At 43.6% G+C, this 10,165-nt stretch overlaps 1 long non-coding RNA gene across 1 annotated transcript; it reads left to right on the plus strand.

The window, feature by feature from the left end:
- Positions 1-1,064: 1,064 nt before the first annotated feature.
- Positions 1,065-7,495, plus strand: LOC116870882. Its single transcript, XR_004383309.1, has 3 exons — positions 1,065-1,075; positions 2,632-2,637; positions 7,419-7,495. It is a non-coding gene; the product is annotated as an uncharacterized LOC116870882 (long non-coding RNA).
- Positions 7,496-10,165: the final 2,670 nt, after the last annotated feature.

Below are 10,165 nucleotides of genomic sequence, written 5' to 3' on the forward strand. Positions count from 1 at the left end.
ATTTCAAAACCGCCGCCTCTGAAAAATGGTCACCCATCTCAAGGCCACCTCCTACTTTGTGTTGCCAATTCAAAACACAATTTGTGTCTAGAAACCAAGGTGCTTTCAAAACTGTTTTGGAGCATACTCTGGAAGTTCCATGGAAACCCTCAGGATCATCTTCCCTGACTCCTCCCCCTCCCCCCAGCTCTCCTCCCTCACTCCCTCCCTTTGGAGTTTGAGGTCTGTCCACAGAGTATCTTCCCCATCTGCTCTTAGTCTTACCAGCATTAATGTGTCAAAACCCACTGTAAAGTTGACATGTGGGCATCGACACAGAACCCTAAATGTTCCTATTTCATCTTTAAGCAAAGCCCACTGTATTTAGAATCTCCATAGAGTTCCTTCTACTGGCCTGCTCCGTCCTAACTGGCCCTGGAATGTTCCAATAATGTGAGGGGAAACCAAGCCATGGAGGCTCAGTGGGTACCTGATGTACATTATCCCATGAAGTCCTCTCCACCCTCCTGGAAGGTGGGCTCTACTATCCCTGTGCTGCAGATAAGGAAATGAGGCAGAAGCAGGTTGAGAAACGAAGGCTTCCTCCATGCTGGCCAGTGGAATCAAGTTTGCATGTGTCTGATTCCAAACCCAAAGCTCTTTCTGCTGCTCCAACTAATTAACTTCCTTATGGGAAGGTTGGAACTAGTCAGGCATATAACCTTGGACAAGCCAATTAACACCCTCTGCACCTCAGGTCCCTTCCCAAGTGAAGAAGTAGGTTAGATGAATGCCAAAGTCCCTCTATCTCTAACATTCTCACTGTTCCCACAGCTCTTGGGCTCGCTCATTCTGAAGGAAGAACTTCCACCAATCTGAAGTAACAGCAATAGGAGTAATAGCAATAATAACTATTTATGGGTGACTACCATATATAAAGTGAGAGATAGCTTTACTTATTTGAATCCTTTTAACAAATCTATGAGTTCTTTTATCCCTGCCTTTTAGATAGGAAGACTGAGGGCCGTGGAAGTTATAAACATACCCAAGGTCACACAGCCAATAAGAAGCAAACCCAAGCGCGTCTGATTTCCAAGTGCATGCTCATGGGACCACCATAGTATGTTTGCGGGGGAGGGGGAGGGACGCAGAGGAAGGAGGAGGAGGGAAAAGTGCTGTGAGGAATGGTCTCTTAGAGCAAGAGAAATATGTCCTCCTGCCAGAATGATCCTGAGATAAGTCAGTTGGGATTGAAAGGGTGCTTGGAAGGAACAGGTAATTAGAGCTCCCTCTAGTCTCCCCAACTTTGCTTCCCACTCTTAGCCGACATGCTCCTTACTTCCAGGCATAGAGTGCTGCCCTGGTAGGAACTCAGCTTGGGAGAGCCTGGCTTGGGGCCCAGTCTTGCTCATGGAGACTAGTTAGACCCTTAAAGAGTAAGCCTTTTATCTCATTGGGTTTTGTCTTTTTTTTTTTTTAAATCTCATTTTATTACTGGGTCCTCTCTGAACTTTAGCCAAAATTGCCAGACTCCTAGCCCAAGCCCTACCATGCATTCCCAGTACTTTCTGGAACTTCCTGCGTCTAGTGCACAGATGGTATGCCTTGCAAGAGAAGGCAATCATCACCAGCCAGAATGGGAAAGGACAATCAGTGGAAAAGAAAGATGGGTTTCTGAGGAGTAAGGAAGGCTCCATTATGGGGTACTCAAAGCTGCTCAGGAGACTGAAAAGGAGTGGCCAGTTCTGAGGGAGGGCCTGGGCACCTATGGAGGCTGACATCTACAGGGTCTAACGGTTCCACAGCCTCGGGGGAAGGAGGGCAATTCAGGTTTGCCAAAGCAGATGCTTGGGCTGTTGGAGTGCAGATAAGGGCTTTGGGGCCATATAAATCTGGATTCAGATACCCGGCTAATTCCCCTTTGAGGCCTTGACTTAGAGCCCCGGTCAGCAAAATAAACATGGCTGTAAACTTTAGAAACAATGTGTGTGGAGCTTTAAGCACACTAGAGACAGGAGGCTGGTTCTGTTATCATTATTATCAAGGAAATAGCGTGAGAAAGGCTTTTTTCCGGCCATGAGCATTCAAGCAATCCTCATCCGTTTTCACGCTGTTTTGCTTGTCCAAAAATTGGGGCGTGACCATTTGGTGAGCAAAAGCTGACAATACTCAGTTGGGCACTAACGTTCCAAATGAAGCAAGCCTAGAATCGAGACTGTGGGGACGCCTCTCAGAGTTCCAAGGATGGGATCACACAGCTTTTTACATGGAGAATTTTCAAAACTTGCCTTTTCACCACTTCAAAATACAGATGCAATTATTGCTTGCAGATGACTGTTATTGAAGGAAATAAAGGAATAATAGCCCCAAACCAGTAAAGGGAAAGGACAAATCAGTCATAGGAAAGAAAAAAAAAAATCACTGGCAAGGCAGGGCAGACCCGTGAAAGGGTGTCAGTGACTCACAGGAGAAGAGATGGACCCTCCAGTCATGCATGGGGCCAGGTGTCCTGGTTAATAGCTTTGTCCCCAGATTGTTTTCAAAGCACGCCCCCTTCCCTCTCAGAGATGTCCCAGGGTGGATAATAAATTCTTTGGACCCCTAGTCACCTGGACTGTCACACACACTAATGTGGTGGGAGAGGGAAACTAGATATGGGTTTGGGCTACAGACCCCTAGATTACCCCAGGCAGAAGACATTCAGAGAAGGAACTTCCAGAATTTCGCTCTCTGAGCCAGGGGTACTCTCCGTACTTTTACTTAAGCCCCTCTGAGTACCACTTAGACCCGCTTGCTGGCTGTGAAACAGAAGTAGAGACTGGAGAAAATATGGATGTGAGCTCCAGGCAGGGAGGGTAGAATAAACTGGAGAAATAATAAGATTATCAGTCTGTTGTGTTCTGCCATGGCATCAAATGGGGGTGCTGGAAATAACCTGAATGACGGTGTTTGTCTGCTACAGTCCCTTTGTCTTTCCGGAAGGCTGAAGTATTGCTTAGAGAGTAAACTCCATTAGTCAGTGGCCTGACTTGGTGTGAGTCAGTGCCCCTTTACACGCCCTCCAGCTCCAGAGTTCCTGGAAAGTTCCCTGAAGGAGGTCAGCAGTTCTGACCCTTGCAGACTGGACCCTCTGAGGTTTTGGCATTTGTCCAAGCCCCACCAGAAGTGACGATGTCGGGGCACCTGGGTGGCTCAGTCGTTAAGCCGGTGCCTTCCACTCGGGTCATGATCCCAGAGTTCTGGGATTGAGTCCTGCATCGGGGTGCCTGCCTGGCTGGGAAGCCTGCTTCTCCCTCTCCCACTCCCCCTGCTTGTGTTCCCTATCTTGTTGTGTGTCTCTCTCTCTGTCAAATAAATAAATACAATCTTAAAAAAAAAAAAAAAAGAAAAAAGAAAAAGAAGTGAGTATGTGTAAACATGTGTCTGGTGGATGGTGTGGGTGTGCCTCCCCGATGGAGGAAATGCGCAGAGGCAACTCCCCAGCTCTGGCCCCACCCAGCGGGGCCCCTGTGTTCTATTTTAAAAGCTCCAGGGTAGCCTGATCTGAGGTCTATCTGGTCTGCCATCCACTCCTTGTTTACTAGAACATTGGGTCATGCCAGCGCAGCTGGAACACAGTCTCCGGGCGAATCAGCAAGACAGAGGCGGGCCCTACAAGGCATAGTGTCATTGCCCTGTTTTTCCTCCCCTCCCACTGAGTTTTCTTGGAAATTCTGAGGCTCAGTGTGTATCTCCAGAGATGCATTCCAAATTCTCAGCTGCTTGCAACTCAGCAAGTCTTCTTGCCTCTCCTTCTGAAATCTAGGTGCCTTGCAAGGTTAGACATGAATAAGCATGCACAAAAGGGTGTCCGAGGCTCCGTGTGTTTGCTGCTGCCTGCTGTCACCAGACGTTCAACCACAGTTTCCCTTCTTAAACAGCAAAGAGGAGGGGCGCCTGGGTGACTCGGTGCGTTAAGTGTCTGCTTTAGGGTTGGGTCATGATCTCAGGCTTCTGAGCTCCATTGTTGGGCTCCCTGCTTAGCAGAGGGTCTGTGTCTCCCTTTATCGCTCCCCCCCACCACTGATGCTTTCTCTCCCTCTCAATAAATAAATAAAATCTTAAAAAAAAAAACCACACACACAAAGGGGAAAATAACTTCTGTGTGAGATGTCTCTGTGACTTGGTGTATTTGCCTCTAGCCTGTGCGTCTGTCCCAGCTAAGGGCTCCGGGGGGTGGCTTTGCTGCCCTTTACCTTCCTGAGCACAGCTATGCTGAACGTCAGGGGATCAATCGTGGTCTGACTTCCTGTTTCCTTACAGCCTTCCTGCTCCATTATTTCTTCCCATCAGCCTTTTCTCCCGTCATCATGATCACTCCATCCCTTCCTGGACAAGAGGAAATAATGGGGAGCAACAGAGAAAGAGCCAAACACACATCAATTATGTAAAAATCATATCTGTTTCACGAAGAGTAAGAAAAGTGCCTGTGCCTTTTCTTAAATTCGTTCTTGATTTTAACTATATTAATTTTTTAGCATTGAGCCTTGGTTCATAGAGTGTGGTCCCTGGCCTCTGGCATAAGCTTCACCTGGGAACTTCTTGGACATGCATGTTCTCTGTCCCTAGCCCAGATCTGCTGAATCAGAAACTCTTGGGGTAAGGCACGGCCATCTGTTTCAACAAGTATTCTAAGTGATTCTAAGAGTGCAAAAGTCTGTGGACACCTGAAGTTGAGAATTATCCATGGGATGGGGGAAGGAGAGTTTTGAGATTTCTCTTTGCTCTCCAGATGTCAAGATCAATGTAAGAAGGACAGAGCCTATACCATGCTTCTTAGGCATGGCTTATACACCTTGCCTTTCAAGCTGGAGTAGGTGTGGGAGTAAATACAAGGAGAAGAAGGACCAGAGAGTCATGGTGGCCCTAGTTGATGCCCTCGGTGAGCTGGCTTCATGGACCATGTCTCTGGTCAGGGATCTGGGGTTTCCTGGTCCTCTTGTTGTGTCCAGTACCCCTCTAAGGGCATGAGGACACCTGATATATGTTATGTGATGCTGAAGTTTTTCAGCATGCAGCTTCTCGTCTGCTCTTGGGCAAGTAAGCCAACCATCAATTATAGATAGAAATTGGGGAGTTTATTCTCTTCGTGTTTTGCTTAGAGTAAATCAAGCAAATAACTGGAAACATGCTCTTCATCTTCCCCGCGCTTTCCTTACTACCTGAAGAGCCACCGGGATTACTAAGAAGGTTGGGATCTATGTGCTTAGGGTGGCTGTCCACTTCAGCAGGTCCTAGCCACATGTGGCTCTTGAGGAACTGAAATGGGGGTGGTCTGGACCCGAGATGTGCCATTAGGATAAATATACACCTTGTTGCCAAGGCTTAGTCCAAAAAAAGTGAAAATTATTTCATGAATAATTTTTATATTGATTTCATGTTGAAATCATAACATTTTAGATCTATTGGCTTCCATAAAATATATTCATAACATTAATTTTACCCATTTCTTTTTACTTCTTAAATTGTGGCTACTCGAAAAGTTGAAATTACGAATGTGGCTCACATCTGTGGCTCCCATTATATTTCCATTGGACAGTGCTGGTCTGGTTAGTCTGAGGCTCTGGTAAAACCCAGGGTTTTGAGTGACACTAGTGGATATGCAGAAGCAAATACAGAGGAGCAGGTATAAACTGGAGCATGTCCAGCATGTCCACGTGAAGCAATATAGCTGAAGCCTGGCAGCTAATAAGATCCTGAACTTTGCAGCTAGACAGCCTAGAGTTGAATGTGAACTCTGCCGCTTGTTTGGTCAAAGAACTTAACCTCTCTGCACTTCCGTTTTCTTACCTGTAGAAAGAGTGTTCCTGGTTCCTAACTCAAAGGGCTTTTGTGAGAACTAGTTAAGAACAGTGAATGTAAAAGTCTTATTATTATTTCTGGCTATTAGTAAGTATTCAATAAATACTAACTCCCCTTCAGTGAGAACAAACTCTAACAGTAGATGGTGTTATTGATTCTGGAATCTTCATTTTGGAGGGTCCTTAACATTGGGATGGATTCTCCTCTACTGGGAATGGTTTGTAGGTCATCCTACCCCAAAGTATGGAGCGTGGAGTATGTTAACTTTTCCGGGCTTCTTCACCTGGAAATCCACAATGAGCTATAGACCCCTGCCTGCATAGTCCATGCTGTTACTCAAGGTCCTCACAGTGAAAAACTGAATTACATAGACGACCATCTCTGAACAAAGACCCCCAGTTTCTTACGCTTACAAAACTCATGCGTTTGCACGGCACAGATTGAATGGACTCAGAAAGGTAGTGTCTCTACTGAATGAGGGGGATGGAGTCTCCTGACCAGCAAATGCTCCAGATGAGTGTAGTCAGGGCTGAGCAGGAAACTGGAAGGGAACGCTGAGATCCTGGCTTCAAGATTACAGACAGCCCCTGAAAGAAGAGTCTTGACCCTTCTGTTCGAAAGATAGAACAGAACATCTAGTTCAGATTTTTCCAAAGAGTAAGCAGTTCTCTTGCAAGGTTCTATGGAGATACGGCTGGAAGAAAAGGCTGGTAAGTCAGTAAAAAGAGGGTGGAGCAGACAAACACGCATACTGGGAATGGTGGTGCCTGGCTTCATTTTGAAAGACCCAAGGAGTGTCCATGAGAGCTGCCTATCTCCAGGTGCAAAGTCTCTGGGCTCCTGGAATGCTAACACCACGATAAAACCTGTAACGCTTTAATTGCCTCACACACACAAAAATGCCCTAAGTTTCTGTCCATGGTTTCTGCTCAAAACAAATAAAAGAATGAAGAAGGAGAGGTTATGCAAAGTGTTCCCATCCGGGACTGAATATTCTGGATACTTGTTCTGGGCAGCGTTCTTTGAAAAACGGGGAAGCAGGGTGTAGAGATGACATACTTGACTGGGGAAGGGATTAAAGAGTCTTTGGTCTCTTTCTGAGTCGTACTGCTTCATTTCTCATCATCACCGTCCTTGTCGTCATCATCAGAACAGTGCTTCCTGCATGCCAGAAACTTTGCTAAGTGCTTTTTAAAGTTGATCTCATTTAATTCTCCGGGTAGATCTATGAGGGAAGTAATCTTGTTGGGCCATTTTTAAGGATGAGGGAACTGAAGCTTACAGACATTAAGACATTAAGACATTACAGACGCTTGCTCAAAGTTGCACATACCCCTATCTCTGGGCTTACTGGGATGGCCTTGCTGAATAAACAGAGACACAAATCGAGACGACCTTATTACAGATCCCAAAGGGAATCCCTAGATCAGAAGGTCTCTACCCAAACTGACCCTAAAGTCCCTTTTTATAGGAAATTTTATTATTTATTTATTTATTTACTTACTTATTTACTTAATTTTATAATGCTGCATTTGCTCTCCTGAAATGAAATTTACAAATTATATAACCCACCCTAACACACAATATTTGGAAATCAGTGTTTTGGCAGAAAGAGACATGACATGAAGGTTTATTATAATAAAGTACGATATATTGCAATATGTAAAGGAGAATGAGATAATCAGATGCTTGCATCTATATATTGAATCACAAGGAAAACCTCTACAACAAATGGTAATTACTCAAATACCACAAGTAGTGCTGACAACAGTGATATGATTATCAGACAACGTGAGCAACTCCTCATAAAGTTCTAAACAGAATAAAGTACAATTCTACCTTGACTTATATGTTGATTACATTCTGGGAAAATTCAGTGCATGTTAACTAAAAACATATAAAGAATACTTTGTGTTTCTATGTATGGTAGAGTTACGTTCCAGATCATAAAATTTTTTCAACTACGTCAATATCCAGTAAGACATTCAACAGATAGTGCAATTTTTCATTGGGAGGTGGGAGGGGAACCATCCTAGGCATTATAAGACATTACAAAAACATCTAACCCATATCTCTGCCAAGAAAATACCAGTAACACCTCCACCCCAGTTATTGGGCTATTGGAGTAACTTGCAAATTTCCAAAACAACTTAGGACAATAGTTTCTCAACCTTGGCTGCACATTAAAATTACCTGAGGAGCTTTGTTCAAATACTGATACTTGGGCAGCATCTGCACGATCACTAACATAATTGGTCAGGGCCCTGTCTGGTCATCAGGTTTTTTAAAAACCGCTCAATTGATTGTATTTTGTAGCCAACATGAGAATCATGCCTTAAGGATGGTTCTGCCCCTTTGAGTGTCATTGCCATTAGCTGAGTCATATCACCAGATATGGAAAAGTCCACCAGATATGTAAAGTCCATGGATTTTACAGGCTTTCTTTCTTTCTGCCTCTTGGAGCTATTGGCTTTTCAGCTAGAGCCCAAGGGCCTCTTAACCTAGGGAAAAACATCTGTAACTACAATGAGGGGGGAAATAAAACAAACAAGGAAAACTCCCCCAAAATAAAGTGTGATGGGGGTTATGTGCCTCTAAGATCTGAAAAGTCAAAAATCTACTTTCAGGAAATCCTGGGAATTGAATAAATGATTAAAGTTTATTTCCAAATGTAGAATAAGTGAAGAACATAATTTAACTAAAAAAACAAATTAATCAGTGACTGATTGTTTAGGAAATAAATTTGTGCTATAGTGTGACTAAGCTTCTTCTAGAACCCCTGGTCATCCACCTTTTTTTTGACTTGACTTGGGCCTTTACCTTCATAGGAAAAATAAGCTTATAGTCACTCCTCCTGGTCTGTTGGAGCTGTGTGCTGAACCCTTAAATCAGGAATGGTAGATACATTTTATCTCTAGCACTAACTCTAAATGATTGGATGTGTCCTCCTTGAGAGGCATTTGAAACCCAGTCCACCCTAACTGAAGAGTGCTACAGTGGGTTGATTAGTGATACCTGTCTTGGGCACTTGAAGAGGGGAGGAATGGAAATGCCGCCTTCCTCCCAAAGACCCTAAGGCTATCATGGGGGAGGAGGTACATTTCTTAAAAGTAACAAGTGAGCTGCTCAGACCCGGTCAACTTTTGGAAGCTGATTGGATTTTATCATCATCATCATCACCATTAACATCATCATCTAGTGAGTTTCTATTGAGACATACTTATGCACATCACAATTACTACCTCATTAATCCTTACAACAACTCAACAAGGTAGGCACTTGCATCAGTCTGGAATCCTACAGCTGGTAGAAGGAAGTAGTCTTCAAATCTGGGGTTGTCTGAGGGACGCTGAAGTCTCACAGTATAATAAACAATATGGGGTGAAGTATGGCTTTAGATCACCCTGGGAAGTTCTACTATTCTTGGTCTCACATCCAAATCTTCAGGATCCTTGACAAGATTCAACAAATTCCAAATGGCATTACACATTCTTATTTCTCAGCATTTCCCCATCGTTAACTGGTATTGGATCCTGCCCATGCATTTAAATGGCAAATTTGAAAAATACAGTAGAGATGTTTTAGTTAATGAAATTTTCCCTGTTTTGTGTTTTTCTTTGTTGAAAACTTTTCTAAAATGTTCATTTTCCTGCAATAGTTCAGTATAACAGAGTTCAATTCATTGACATAATTTAGCTAGAAAGAGGGTATTGGCACATAATAGACATGTTTTTAAAAGACTTATTTATTTATTTATTTGAGAGAGAGCACAAACAGGGGGAGGGGCAGAAGGAGAGGGAGAGAGAATCTTAAGCAGACTTCCTGCTGAGCTGCAGAACCCAACAGGGGGCTCGATCTCATCGACCCCTGAGATTGTGACCTGACCCAAAACCAAGAGTGAGATGCTTAACTGACTGAGCCAGCCAGGTGCCCAACATAATGGACATTTAATAATATTTAGAATGAATTAATCAGCACAATTAACATATTTGTCAAAGAGCAATTTTTAAATTTTCGTTGAAATCCAATTCATCAATTTTTCCTTTTCTGGTTTATCTTTTTTGTGTTGAATCTGAGAAGTCTTGGGCTAACCTAAGGTCACGAAGATTTTCTCCCATGTTTTCCTTTAGAAGTTTTATAATATTAGCCTTTACATTTAGGTCTATGATCCATTTAATTGACAATGGTTTTGACCATTAAGTTTCTTGTAGGCCCTAGGGTTGGCTTTCTCAACACTTCTGCTCAGAATTGAAGATGCAGGTAAAGCCATTTAAAAGTATGGATATTACATTTTCTGTCTGCGAGCGTGGTCTAAAAGGTGTTCTCCTAGATAAAATCTCTCACA

The sequence above is a fragment of the Lontra canadensis genome, unplaced genomic scaffold, assembly GCF_010015895.1.
Source record: "Lontra canadensis isolate GAN:19392208 unplaced genomic scaffold, GSC_riverotter_1.0 scaffold24, whole genome shotgun sequence".
NCBI classification, from domain to species: Eukaryota; Metazoa; Chordata; class Mammalia; order Carnivora; family Mustelidae; genus Lontra; species Lontra canadensis.